The sequence below is a fragment of the Hermetia illucens genome, chromosome 6 (assembly GCF_905115235.1).
Source record: "Hermetia illucens chromosome 6, iHerIll2.2.curated.20191125, whole genome shotgun sequence".
Classification (NCBI taxonomy): Eukaryota; Metazoa; Arthropoda; class Insecta; order Diptera; family Stratiomyidae; genus Hermetia; species Hermetia illucens.
Genome location: NC_051854.1, coordinates 15,729,920 through 15,743,405, shown reverse-complemented (window position 1 = coordinate 15,743,405; position 13,486 = coordinate 15,729,920). Strand labels below are relative to the sequence as shown.

The 13,486-nt window shown below is 43.4% G+C and overlaps 1 long non-coding RNA gene across 1 annotated transcript; it reads right to left on the bottom strand.

The window, feature by feature from the left end:
* Window positions 1–1,033: 1,033 nt before the first annotated feature.
* Window positions 1,034–1,702, bottom strand: LOC119659801. The gene is made up of 2 exons (XR_005250374.1): window positions 1,573–1,702; window positions 1,034–1,516 (listed from the first exon to the last, which is right to left on the bottom strand). It is a non-coding gene; the product is annotated as an uncharacterized LOC119659801 (long non-coding RNA).
* Window positions 1,703–13,486: the final 11,784 nt, after the last annotated feature.

Sequence of the window (13,486 nt, the reverse complement as noted above, 5' to 3'; positions counted from 1 at the left end):
CGAAAGTACGATATTCAGGAAATGCATGGGCAAATACAGAAGGCCGAACCTAAAATTTCATAAAAATTCTCTCCTGTACCTCCCCGCCGGGGTTTGTCGCATAATTCTGCGTATGATCAAACTGTCGCGCGTCAGACTGAAGCAGTGTCAGTCCCGACTGATCAAAAATCTTGCTACGTGTAACGCCTCGTTACGCGAGCAGTGGTACTACGCGTTAAGGCTAGCCTTCTTTTCGAACAATAATTCTCCTTTCAATCATCACGTCTCCCTTGCCTTTTTTATCTCCTTCTTCCCCAGACTTTTACAGAGGTTAACCGTGTCGTACCAATGCTACGGCAGTCAATCCTCGTGCAGATGTAGATTACCTTTTGGTTATATTTTACCTAGTCTAGATTAAGCCAGTTAACATCAATTAGCCTGTGCAATATGAGATCTCTGACAACTTCGCCCCTGAAAGGTCCCTCTTTTCACCAGATAGGCCCCTCAAACTATGTGCCCTCAACCCCATATTCTTCTTCATCCCTCCCGCTTTTGGTGTAAAGTCAACTTTCGCTACTTTTCTTGAACTTTCTAGGATCGTTTTGCCCTCGTAGTTGACCGTAATCAACCTAGAGGTTATTTTGGGCACCTCCAACATCAGAGTCATTACAAATTTTCAACTACCCTTTAGCTCCAATTTTCAAGAGTCACTTCCAAGGAACTGATAACAAGGGCAGCCAATACAACTTATTGAACTTGATAGAGGCCTTCAATGCAATAAGAGCTTAAAGAGCCAATTGTACGCTCCATTGGATGGGAGACCAGCTAGTTAAGGCTCTCTGAATTAATTATTTGGGATCCTTTACGAAAAGAAATGAGCCAAGTCTACTGGTATGCGTCAAAGGCTTTCGAGCTAGGAATCAACGGGCAGCAGGAGATACTTTATCCTAGCATAAAAGACACTCTTTCTTCGTCAATGAATTTAGTCTTCCTAATCGAAGTTACCAGAAACGGCAAGCGTCCGCGAAGCAAACACCAAACCTAATTAACAATGTAAAGCTAAAAATATCTTTTATTTCCCACAGGCACTAAAAACATAATTTTCATTGTCCTTTTTCATTCTTCAAAATTTCACAAACATCTCTTACGTATAAGAATTTCAAATAGTTCTAGGGCAGGCTACCCAATTTTTCTCTCTGGGGCCATATTTTTCCAGGAGTTGTATGAAATAAATTACTAACAAACTTTTATAATTCAAATTCATCCTTATCGAAGCTAGAAGGTAATCGTAGAATCTATCCCACCGGCTGAATTGCCTATTTGGATTGTACCAAATGGTCTTTGGAGGGAAAGGAGAAAATAGCATATTGAGAAACAAGTATAGCCAAACGGTCGTAATAGGCAACAGCGGCACCATTTTGATGAATTCAATGACTTAGTTTTCGAGATTTTTGGATTCCCTCTTGCCATTGAATTGTCATCGACTTCAACGCGAATTTCTAGAGATATTACAATGATTTTCTCGTTTTCTTCTAGCCTGAAACCAAAGGGGGTGAGAATTTGCTAAGCTGAATAATAGGAAAAGAAATTTACCTAGAAAATTATGCCAACAAACCAAACACAATATAAATTTCCAATGAATTTTATTTCAACGCATTCTACGTAGTATATTTTCCCCAGGTCATGCGAATTTATTGAACTTGTGATCCTAGCAAAGTATGAGACTTGCTTGGATGTTAGAAGGATCAAATTTACTACAGAGATTGGAAAAGATGTTGTTGACCTTATGACAGCAGGTGGGAAGATACTGAATCAAATTTTTATTAAACATGCAGATGGAGTAGAAGCTTCGATATGATATGTAGTCCCGTTGCATAATAAAAAGCCCCAGAAACAGTTCAGTCGCTTGACAGTGACTAGCCTGGATTCGGTTGAGCAAGGGCCAGAGATGGGGAGCTTGGATTGAAATTTTCAAGCAACCATGAGGCCCATAATACAAGAAATTTCCCAATACCCACTGTGGAAGTCCTCTCTTATTCGTTAGTAATTTGATCCTGTTTTCCTCCATGGGAGAGGTGGTTCCATTTCCAGGCGGCACACTATGAGACGAGTTAAGCCAAAGTTGTCACCCTCACTTCCACAATGTCCTAAATGACAGCCTGGTGTTCATACCTTCTCAACTAACCTCCTGGCAAAACTTATGAGATCTTGGGAAGACCAACTTCACTGACTCCTTCACGTGCTTCTCCTTCTGAGAAAGATTAGCAACTGCAGAAGAAATTGGCGAAATGAAATTTCTCAGCTACCTTATAGTCGGAAGAAGCAAACTTCCACTCAATTGTTTTCGCGAAGCCACTTTGCGATGTAAGTCCATAGTATCACGAGCCCCTTAAGAGGATTGCGGAGGGTTCTATAATGAAATCCAAGGAATTGTAGAGGGTTGTAATATCCTCCTCGGGAGGTGAAATTTATCGGCACTTTCAAATTCAGGTTAGCTGCACCACGTAGTGTTGTATTTGGGTTCTACCAATGACATTCGGAAAAACTAGATCTCTTTTAGGTCATCAGAATAGCAGGAAATCACGGAAGAGGCAAGATTGTTGGAATTTCAGCAAGCTAGGATAGGCGGCCAGAAAGTGAATCTTGCCGATAGAAGGATTAACAATACGAAAATCTAAGCACTCAGCCCTTGGATTGCATCAGTTTTAGAGGCGAATAGTAGTCCGTCGTTAATTCAACTATTCTGCTTTTCTTCACAGTTTCCTTATTTCTTAGATTTAGATCACATTTTTAGGTGTAAGAATATTTTGACACAAGCGCTACTTAAAGTCGCCTGACTTCAACGGCGGCGGTCAAAGGGTAGTATAAATCCTAGGGTGAAATGCGGATTGGTACCCAGGATGGAGCATAAAACCTGGGAAACGTCTGCTGAATCAACATCAGTAGCTCTACTGCCAAAGCCTATCTCCACCTCCACGTGATGATCGCTGGAATTTTTTTCTTAATGCAGACGGAGAAAGATGAAGTCTCCTGCGCCTAAAAGTCGGACAAATTGTGCAAACTGGTCTTCCAGGTTGGGAGTTGCGAAGGGTTGACAACCCAGCATGGAAAACCTAAGTTACGAAGCCACAGAACGAGCCTCCGACAGGATAGATTTTACAATGACGACGCCGGTAACGGAAGAATAACGATTTGCGCATTCTCGCATAGAGTGTGCACTCACTGATGTAACCACATTGCAAATGATGTGCTGGATAGGGACCGTTTTACTGGAGAAGACCCACTACACCATATATTATAGCGACCATCCAGTAAACCATGTGCTCGCAATAGGTTTCCTAGTCAGCCATAAAATGAAACCTGCTGTCACCGGCTTTGAAAACATAAGGGCAAGGCTATGCACTCTGGGCTTGCGAGGCTTATTTAAAAATATAAGCCTCCCGCCCCGACAGAGGGGACTACAAAGTCGGAGAAGGATACCTTCTACGAGCCAGTAGAACGAAACGTCCAAGCCTGCCCCAGGTATGATATCAAAATCACACTTGGGGATTTTAACAGCCGGTTAGGGACGGAGCCCGTATTTAGGTGATACGTTGGCTTCCATAGCCTACATAGGAATACCAATGATTACGGGCTGCGCATTATTCAGTTAGCAATATTGCATGAAATGGTTATTGGAAGTACCTGGTTTGCGGGCCACAAACATTCATGGGTCTCTCCAGGTGAGACAACTTTCAACCCAATTGAGCACAAATGGATTGACCGTCGCAACTTCTCAGCATTGATGAATGTCAGAAGATATAGGAGGGCCAACATAGACTCGGATCACTATCTCGTTGGCATAGTGCTCCGGCCTCAAATAACATCACAGCTTATAATCCCCTCTGACATCCACAACACATCCTTCTGTAATTCCTATAAGAGGACATGGATGTTCCAATAACCGCAGATAGCAGTTGTCTTGGAGGTGACGCTTAAGGTGTGAGACAACGAATCAATGCCTGAAGACCGGCAATGAGGCATTACCTGTTCTCTACATAAAAGAGGTATATCACGCAGTGCAACAATTATAGAGGTATCACGTTGCTGAGTACCATCTATAAGATATTTTCCGCTATCTTGCTAGGGCGGATTCCCCCATACGCCCAGCACATCATTGGCCCATACCAAAGAGGCTTCATTCGAGACAAAATCAGCAACAGATCAGATTTTCTCTCTGCGGCAAGCAATGGAAAAACTGTTGGAATATGAACATCAGTTGCACCATCTCTTCATCAACTTTAAAGTGGCCTATGACAGCATAGCCAGGGTAAAACTATACACAGCCCTGAGATAATTCGGTACCCGGACGAAATTAATAAGCCTAATAAGGACATCAACAACGATCTAAGACAAGGGGATGCCCTATCATGCATCCCCTTTAATCTGGCCCTGAAGAAAGTGATTCGCGATGCAGATGCCAATGCAACGGGCACCATACTCTTTAAGTCCACCAAAATACTGGCCTAAGCTGGCGATATTGACATTATGAGAAGAGCAACTGTTTTGCTCACCATAAGGTCAATGCTGTTACTGTACAAAACAACGATCTTGCCAGTCCTCATGTATTCCTCGGAACCTCTTGGCCGCATTTGAGAGAAGAATCCTCTGAAGAATTTTTGGCCCCCTATATGAGGATGGACGATTCCGTAGCGATACCATGACCGTCAGGTTGTGGATAAAATGTGGCTCAACAGGCCGCGGTGGGCGGGTCACCTAATCTGAATGGACGGCCAAGATCCAGCTAGGAAAGTATATAAAGACAATATCTATTGCAGAAAAAGAAGACGAGGCAGACTCTACCTAAGGTCAGGAAGCCAGACAGCTTTTAGGGATATCGAACTGTGGAGCTCAGGGTCAAAACCCCTTTCTTAATAAGGCAGGTCTGGACCGGATACCGGTTGTTGCGCCGTTGATGATGATGATGAATTTTTAGCAAGCAGTTTTATTGGCGAAAGGTTCGTATACCAAAGAAGCGTCGTTTCTATCATATGGTGTTTTCTGGGCCGATATACGGAGGTAGCATGTCAGAAGTCATTACCACTTTTACAGGTTTTACTACTTCAAAACCGACGTTAACAGTTGTCAGTGCTTTTGGATGTGTTGACGAAAAGGCGTAGGTAGTGATGTCACACATTAAAAATGGACGCCAACTCTATTGTAAGCTACCCCATGTAATGAGATCCACTATCCTGAGATGGTGGAAGATCGAATTACTCTAGGGACGCATTGCGTAGAACAGTGAAGATGGACTTCCTCGGAAAGCCCCGAAAGATGGTTGATCATATCTCAGGAAAAACATCAGCTAGGTGCGTAGGCGCTATGGTCCATTTAGAAGTAAATGACAACCATATATTATACTACCCTCCCGGAAACTGCAAAGGAAAGTTTATTCTTGTGGCTGATATCCTCTATTCTACCCTGGCCAGAGAACATGGAGAGTAAAATTTGAAAATGCAGCTACCTCGGCACCAACACCTTGCATATGAAAGTGGCCGTCTCAATCACTCTAAGCTCCAATCTATCTCATATTTGTGAGATCCCGGTCTTGATATAATCGCAAACGGGGGCCTACTTTTGGGATGGTGGGTAAATTGAAAGGGAGCAGTGGACAAATCACATGCTGAGGGAGAGGAAAACTCAGTCAGCTGAGTTGAAATCTAGTATCCGAGGGTCACTGAAAGAAAAACCGCCTTTGAAGTAAGCATCTGAAAATAGTGTAGCAGAAGCAAAAAAAATGGTTTATTATGCCCTTCAGGAGAGCCGAAGCACTTCCCCAGGAATCAGCACCCACGCAGTTGATGAGATACTCTAAATTCATGGATGTAAGAGAATCATGGAGACAACTTCCCGTTCTGGCATTCGCGGGGAGCTGACTGGGTGATATACAAACTTGCATTGAGCGTCCGAGCTGCAATTCCATTAATCACTGCCTGTCATCTTAGTACGTCAAAGATGCTTTGAATGAGATCAGCTAAATGGTTTTCGTAGGGTCGCTTTATTAAGGGGACCAATACGAGTACTTGCTGCTTATGCGTGGACCTAAATCCGCACAAAGCCCTTTATTCGGACCCTCAACTTTTGTCTTTCGAGTATTTTGGTTTGCAATAATTAAGGATGCAATATGGTGATATTAAGTCCATTCGTTGTTAATCTGTTATTTTTTTGGCATGGTAGAATTGTCATCGGAAGGAAATTGACCTTGTCTATTCACAGGAAGGTTTTCTCTCCCAGAAGTGGACATCCTGTTCTGGTTTCAGGAGGACGAAGAAATATTTGGGCAAACATTTACCGCGTATTTACGAGAAGTTGCAAGTAATTTAGAGTCGGTGCCTCTGGAATGGTTCAAAGGTGAGTCCGGTAGCTGAATGCCACCAATTTTATTGTAGACAGAAATTCAAGTAGACTAAATATGGACGTTGATGGATAATATGTACCTCAGTGGGGTTTGATGATTTGGCACTGGAATCTGTTTCCGTTCTCGTTAGTTATATTGTGGAGATTATAGTCGCCTATAGTTCCACGGTTGACTAATGCTTTCCGATCTTTGCATTGGAGTCACCTAGCTACTCAATGCCACAACCTAATCTCCGCTCAACGAAGGAGCAGGCGGTACAGGCACCTGTCCCACGAACTACGCCAGGAGAAATCAACGACGCACTTGACGTTCACGCGCTCGGTTAAAAGATCGGCATAAAAGTGTCATCTGCCCTTTTGATGAAAAACTTGACAAACTCTGTTGCGTGAAATACAGAGAGACATCGTTGATGTGTGCATACTCGAAAGAATTTCTGAAAGTGGTAGCTCTACTGAGAAGAATGAAGACGAAGATTTCGCAAGAGCAAGGACTGGCATATTGGCCAACACCTATTGCAGGTACCTGGGGTTCTTACAACAACGGGTTTAGTCACTGGTTACTCATTACTGTGTCGTTCACGAGCCTGGATGCTTTGAGCCCTGCTGATCTTACAATTTATGGATTTGTTTTTGGAAAGCTAAACTTCATCGCCATTACTGAAAGAGGAGAATGGTTTGCAGAGGTTACAGGTCTTTTGTACCTTCTAACGTAATAATCTTCCCCCAGGAGTTAGTCATGGGAGATAATTGTGATCAATTATATTTTCGGACATCACCACTCACAGATACTTTAGCTACATTTGAGGCTAAGATATATTTGATTTTATTAACAGCAGAAAACGGTGAAACTGCTGCAGCTACACACTTGACACGACTGTCAAGTAGTAGAGACAGCACTAAGCGAAAGCACCAAATGAAACCAGTTGACATTGGACCGCTGCTATATTTGTTGTTATGGAAGAAACTGAGAAATTGGCTCATTAAGAGCCTGGTTGTCTAAAGGCGAGGCTTGAGCCAACTTTTGGTACCGTGCGATCCACCGTCTGCTCTGAAAGAATAAGTCACAAGAAGAAGAAGAATGTGGGCTGAAAAGAGAAAATGACTCTGAGAAAAGAAGGTCAATAGATCGCCATTTTTGCTAGCTTCCAGGGTCATGGCGTCCACCCCCGCCCTCGGAAATACTCCAGGATTTGGGAGAATCAAGCTTTGGTTCTCCACGCAACTGAACATGTAGCCTCTAAAGGTGCAACGCTTTCTGAATTACGCATATAAGTTGTAGGCTAGGTGTCTGAAGCAAGTGTGAGTAAAAAGAGAAGGCGGTCAAATGTAGCTTCTTCAAATTTGAAATAAAGATATCCTGCTAGGATACATTTTTGGAAATCAGAAGATTACTATTTTTGAAAGTTGTATACCTTTTAGCGGTTGATTAACTTGTCAAATTTCTGTTCACATTTCCCAGAACATAGTGCTCGGCCGAAATAGTAGGTCACCGTACGGTTCCACAATTAGCTTATGTTCGTTTGATTCGTCAAGTGCTCACATTCATTATCAGAAATTTGGCATCCAAAGGAGGTATTAAGGTCCTAAGCGGTATGCTTCCTTGGAGGTGAAGTGTCCGATGATTTGGCAATTGTTGTTATGGCTACACAGTGACCTTTCCTGGACAATACGCTGGGATATTATCGCTGCAAGGATCCTTATTAACCTGCAAAGTGCAGCAGTCCATTTGGCAAACACAGCCAGGATATCTATCTAAAAGGTCCTTTTGACGAAAACAAAATTGAATTCGACCCTCCAACTATTTTGAAATGTAATTTAGATTTTCACCTAATTCAACACGAATCCTAAGCAATCTACAATAACAGCTTCTAAAATTCCCTCCAGGGATGTTAATTTAAAAACTTTGTGATATCTTTGACTTATGATGGATTTGTATCACCCAAAGATATAGTCATGCCCCAACTAAGTTTGTCTGAGGGAGTTCATCATCACATCTCCCTTTTATTTCCCCGTCATCCGTGAATTCTGCTTTTCAAAAAAGCACATGACACTTGACTTCATCCAAGTCAGAATATAGGATATGAATTTCGTCGCTTCAGTTGAAATTATTCACGTACTTTTCTGATTAAAATTTCCGTTGGTGTCACTTTTCAGCGGGACAAACTTCTCCTTTGCCGCGAACATTTTCGCTTAACTGATTCCAGTCTCGCAACAGTACCTGCGAGTGCAAGAAACTTTGCATGACATCCTATATTGCTGAATCGGTGCCAGCAAGGACGGGGGACGCGTTATATGACAACATATCACTGTATCCATATGTGAGAAAAAGATGATATGCAGAAAGATGTGCCGTCGTGCAGGAACTTCTTCATCGTGATAAGACCTCTGGAAAGTTTGATATCATTTCAGCACAAACGGTTGGAATAGTTTCTTTGAGGGATTGCACGAGCGAAGGAAGGTGTGTTGTGAGTTTCTTACTATCGCAGGGGGACTTGATGATGATGAAGTTGGGAAGGACTGTGCAGCATTCAAATCAGAAAGGTGTTTCCTCATATCGCGAACGCCGTTTTCCTTATCAGAACACTTACGACAAGTTTATTGGAAAGTTTATTTGACACTTCTTACCGAAGGAACAGATCGCTCCGTAGACAACCCCAACGTATCAGTTTGTATGTTTTATTCAAAGGAAATCAACCCTCTTTGGATTTTAGCACGACCACATCACAAAACACCTGTCGACTTTGCACCACTCCAATCCGCCAGTTTTATTTCCAGACAATATTATTCTCTTCGAAGCCCACTCATTTTATATGTAAATCCTGACTAGACGAATTATAAACAATTTTCACAAGGTGGAATGCTCCAGGTCCAAGGAATGGGTCTTCTCAGCTAATTCTTCCCTAAGAACCTAGTCTGGGATATAATGGATGTGCCATTAACCAGTGTAATTTGTATTTCATATGATGAAACTTCTCTACAAGTAAATTGCCGTCAGGCACAAGGACATCCGAGACAGCGACAAGAAAATAGAATTTAAACAAGCTCCAGGACCTGAAAAGCAATTCTCCAGATATATCAAGTAGACCTACATACATAGCCGCAACATAGGATAACTTTGGATAGCATTAATGCACCCGCAACAAACTTGGATGGAAACCAACACAAACAACAAACCGATATATGGGACAATGGGAAAATAAATTAAATCCTTGGAAATAAATCCTCGCTACCGCAGAATAGACACATAAAGTGACATGACGAATTGCCGCCATTAATCACCCTGTAAATTGGTTGGCAGATTCGAGATTCGTATCCGTCGAATATATAATGCACATATTACAAGACAGGACACGCCGGTTCGCCTACATAGCTGTACATATGCTGCTTCCACTACAACCCATTTATCCTTTCGTTTCGCTAACTGCTAATCAATAGAATTAATTATCGAATCGGTTAAGCCCAAAGCCTATCATTTAATGATGGAGTTGCTTGCCGATGCGAGTGCTCCTGGGGCGACTAAAGTCCGCCAACATCCTGATGCCGTTCGAATAAATTTCAGCGTCATTTCAGTGTCCTTGCCGGGACTCTGTGTGTGCAGTTGGAAGCGTATTTGATTTACGTGATTGAGTGTACACTTGAAGCAATCAGACCGTAAAAAATAATTCATTAACTGATTGATTGGTCAGCAGGATTAAACTACGAAAATATATGGTGACAGTTTTGATGAATATTCATGTGATAATTACAAGGTGTTGAGGGCAACCATGATGACTGCCATACCGAAAGGGATGGACTTGGTTAAAATTTAATGGGTTGGAAAAGTGCTGTAAAAATTTGAATGCCTCATTAACTTCAAGTTGTCCTTTTTCTTTGAGGGTAAACAGTTGAACTTTTTACCAAATTTGATAAAGCTGCTATTTTGAGTGGTGTGGTAGGTCAAAGTATTAAGAGCGGCGTCAATCATTTAACTCTACTCCAATACCAAAGGCATTACTAACAGCAGCAAAAGACTTGCGTCTTAATTGTACAGATATAGCTCAGATCAGACAGATATCAGAAGTCCTTTTTCAGAGATAGTTGTAGGCTCTTTTTCTATATTTTGCAAGACGTCAACTATAAGATTCAGGGCCCGAAAGGAATGAAGCGCACTCTGTCCTCAATGCCACCAAATGACACCTATATTATTAAAAGTTTGACAGCCCTCGTATCCCCTTAAATAGAGGCAAACATGCAGCGCGCGCCCCTACGTGCGTCGACGGTGAGGTCAATAGGGTAATGTGAGCCTAGCTCTGCCAAGATGGTAGTTGTGAGATGCATCAGAACCAGTACCTTCGGAACCCTGATCGGGTAGCATGAAACCAATATTAGTAGTTAGTTCCGAGTAAGCGCTGAGGTCCGAAAGAGATGACTGCCTTTGAGTGCAGCATGAAAATGCGTCGCTCATCGCAACGCCCACCGCCAGATGTAGCGAGGGCTGAAACACCCGCAGATGGACTGCGATGTCCAAATAACGGGGAAGCCTTACAAAGTGACGCAACTGACGGTGAGGAAAGAAACTCCAGTTCCTTACAGTGCCCTTGTTTCGCAAAAAAAACAGTAAAAATCGCTAGACCTGAGAAGGTTATTTCGGAGATGAACAGCACCCAACCGTCCTAGTTAAAGCCGAAAAGGAAAATTTCATCAAGAAATGCATGACAGTGATCAGACTATATGGTCGGCAACGCCAGAAGAATGTTAGCAAAGACGTCAAAAGCCGAAGACGAAAAGCTCATCAAGAAATGCATGACAGTGATCAGGCTATGTGGTCGGCAACGCCAGAAGAATGTTAGTAAAGGCGTCAAAAACGAGCTGATAGAACTGGAAGAACTACTGGACCATATTCTGCAAACGAGCCTGGACGTGCGGAAAGCAGAAAAGGCACATAATTCCCGTTGAGGGCATCACAGACAGCCCACTGCAAGGCGATCTGGTCCAAAACGGAGAGAGGAAAATGCGTTTGAAGGAGATTTTATCCAAGTAGTCTCTAGGGCCCAAAAAAGGAGGGCGAAAAGAAACAACACGCCACGGAGTTAAGAAACCGTATGTCCAAAGGCAAGGAGGTTACGAATGACAAATCACTAAAAGAAAAAACCAGGAAACGAACTAGGAAGAACTGCCTGGTCTGCTGATTAAACCAACGAAAGGCTCGATATTTGCGAAAGTTTTCAGTGAAAGACTCGCCCAGATTAAGCCCGAAGACAGAGAATCGAAAGGGTTGCGACGTTCTCGTTGAATTAGCAAAGTAGCAAGAGTACGTTCTCCAAAGCGGTCAATGGACTAACGGGGTGAGAAGGCTCTCTTTTCTAGGCTACTCTCTGAAAATCAAAGACCTTCCAAAGAAAAGGTTGAAATTAAGGAGGCCATAAAGCGTGAATGCCTCGATACCTGTATATGTATCATTTCTGTGAGTGCTGGAGGCCAAGAACTCGCTTGTGGCGGAAGTCGTCGAGCTAAACTTGGCAAAATGGAAATTGGATGGGTGTGTCGATTATGTAAGTATGCAAAGTGTGAATGTGGATAACCTCCACCAAGTGTTACAGGCGCCTGGACTATGGACACATGCCCACAACCTGTCAAGAACCGGACAGGAGGACCTTAGATACGGTCAAGTAGGCTGCCAAGCGGAGCGAAAAAGACATTTGCATTCTCTGCAAGGATATGTGGCGCGTTTGGTGAGAACGTTGCGAACCCTGTGGGTTCGGGCAGGTGTCCAGTTTTCAGGACGGAATTGGAAAGGGCTAGGATGCGACTAACATGATCTGCGTCCTACAAAGTAACATGTATCGGATGTCAATCACACACGAGCTGCTAGCGTAGTTCATTCGGGAGGTAAAAGCTAATCTAATGCTCATCAACGAGAAATACCGGAAGAAGGACCCGGCTTCATTGCATCTCCACTTATCGGTACCACCGTGGTCTGGGTTGGAGATGACATTCGCGTGCTTGCCAAGGCCAACGGAATCACTTTCCGTTGATTCAGTGGTTAGAGATAATGTTTTTGCAGTTGGGGTCTGCGCCTTCAGTCGACTAATAACAAAAGTTAGGGCCCTATATCAACATACCAGGAGACATCTTCATGTGGGAGTAACGCAGTCTTTTCTGCTTTACGGGGTGGAAGTATAAGACAATGCCCTTGGCAAGAAGGTCTTTTGTAAGCTCTTTCCCGAAATGCAGAGACGTCTGCTCACACTGTCTCAGAACCAGCCATTATAGTGATCGCGGGAGTGATCCGCGTTGCCTTCCTTGCTAAAGAACGTAAAGTCATCTACAGTCCGTGGAGAACGTCAACGTACACTTACCGAGTGGCAACTCCGAATGAGTGAATACCGGACTTTCGAAGCAGTCGCGATGCCCTGGGGAACACCATTTTGGAGGTACTAGGGTCATGAGTCACTCAGATTCCAAAGTAAAAAAACCCAGGAAGTGACGGTAACGCTCCGGCGTCTTGGCTGCGATTGAAACATCCCTAACGTAACTTTTACGTTGGAATCCCTGACACCGTCGCGTCGGTGGACTGGTAACTAATTCTAGAAAATTCGGCAAGTGACCAGCAGTACATCGCGTTCGAAGTGGTTGACGCTATTTATCGGGGTGCACCAACCCCGCGCGATAAATGTTGCGAAGGTAACCATCGGGAGATTAGTCGAAGCTCTTGGAACAAGCAGAGTCGCTCCGGAGAGCACTTTGGAGGTTATTGCATTGTAGCAGCTGACACTGTAGTGAATTCAGTGATGAACTTGGTAATGACAGCCTGTGAAGCTCCCATTCTCTGGAAGGGCCCCAGCCATCCTACATATTGTTAGACAGCAGAAATTGCGTACCAACGGACGGACTGTTATAAGTTCCGTCGCATGTGAGGCATGCGCCACAAAGGCAGGGCACAAATCAGCAAAAACGAGGCTACCGAGTCTTCTTTAAAAGCAAAGCTCCTGGTTGGCAGAACTTAGGCACCGAGGTAAATGGTGTCTTTGGGGACTTGGTTATAAACTTGTCGCCTGGAAAATTGCTGGTCAGTGGAATCCCTGCATTGTACGTGCATCATTCCCCAGACATCCCGTACGTAGTAGCTTTT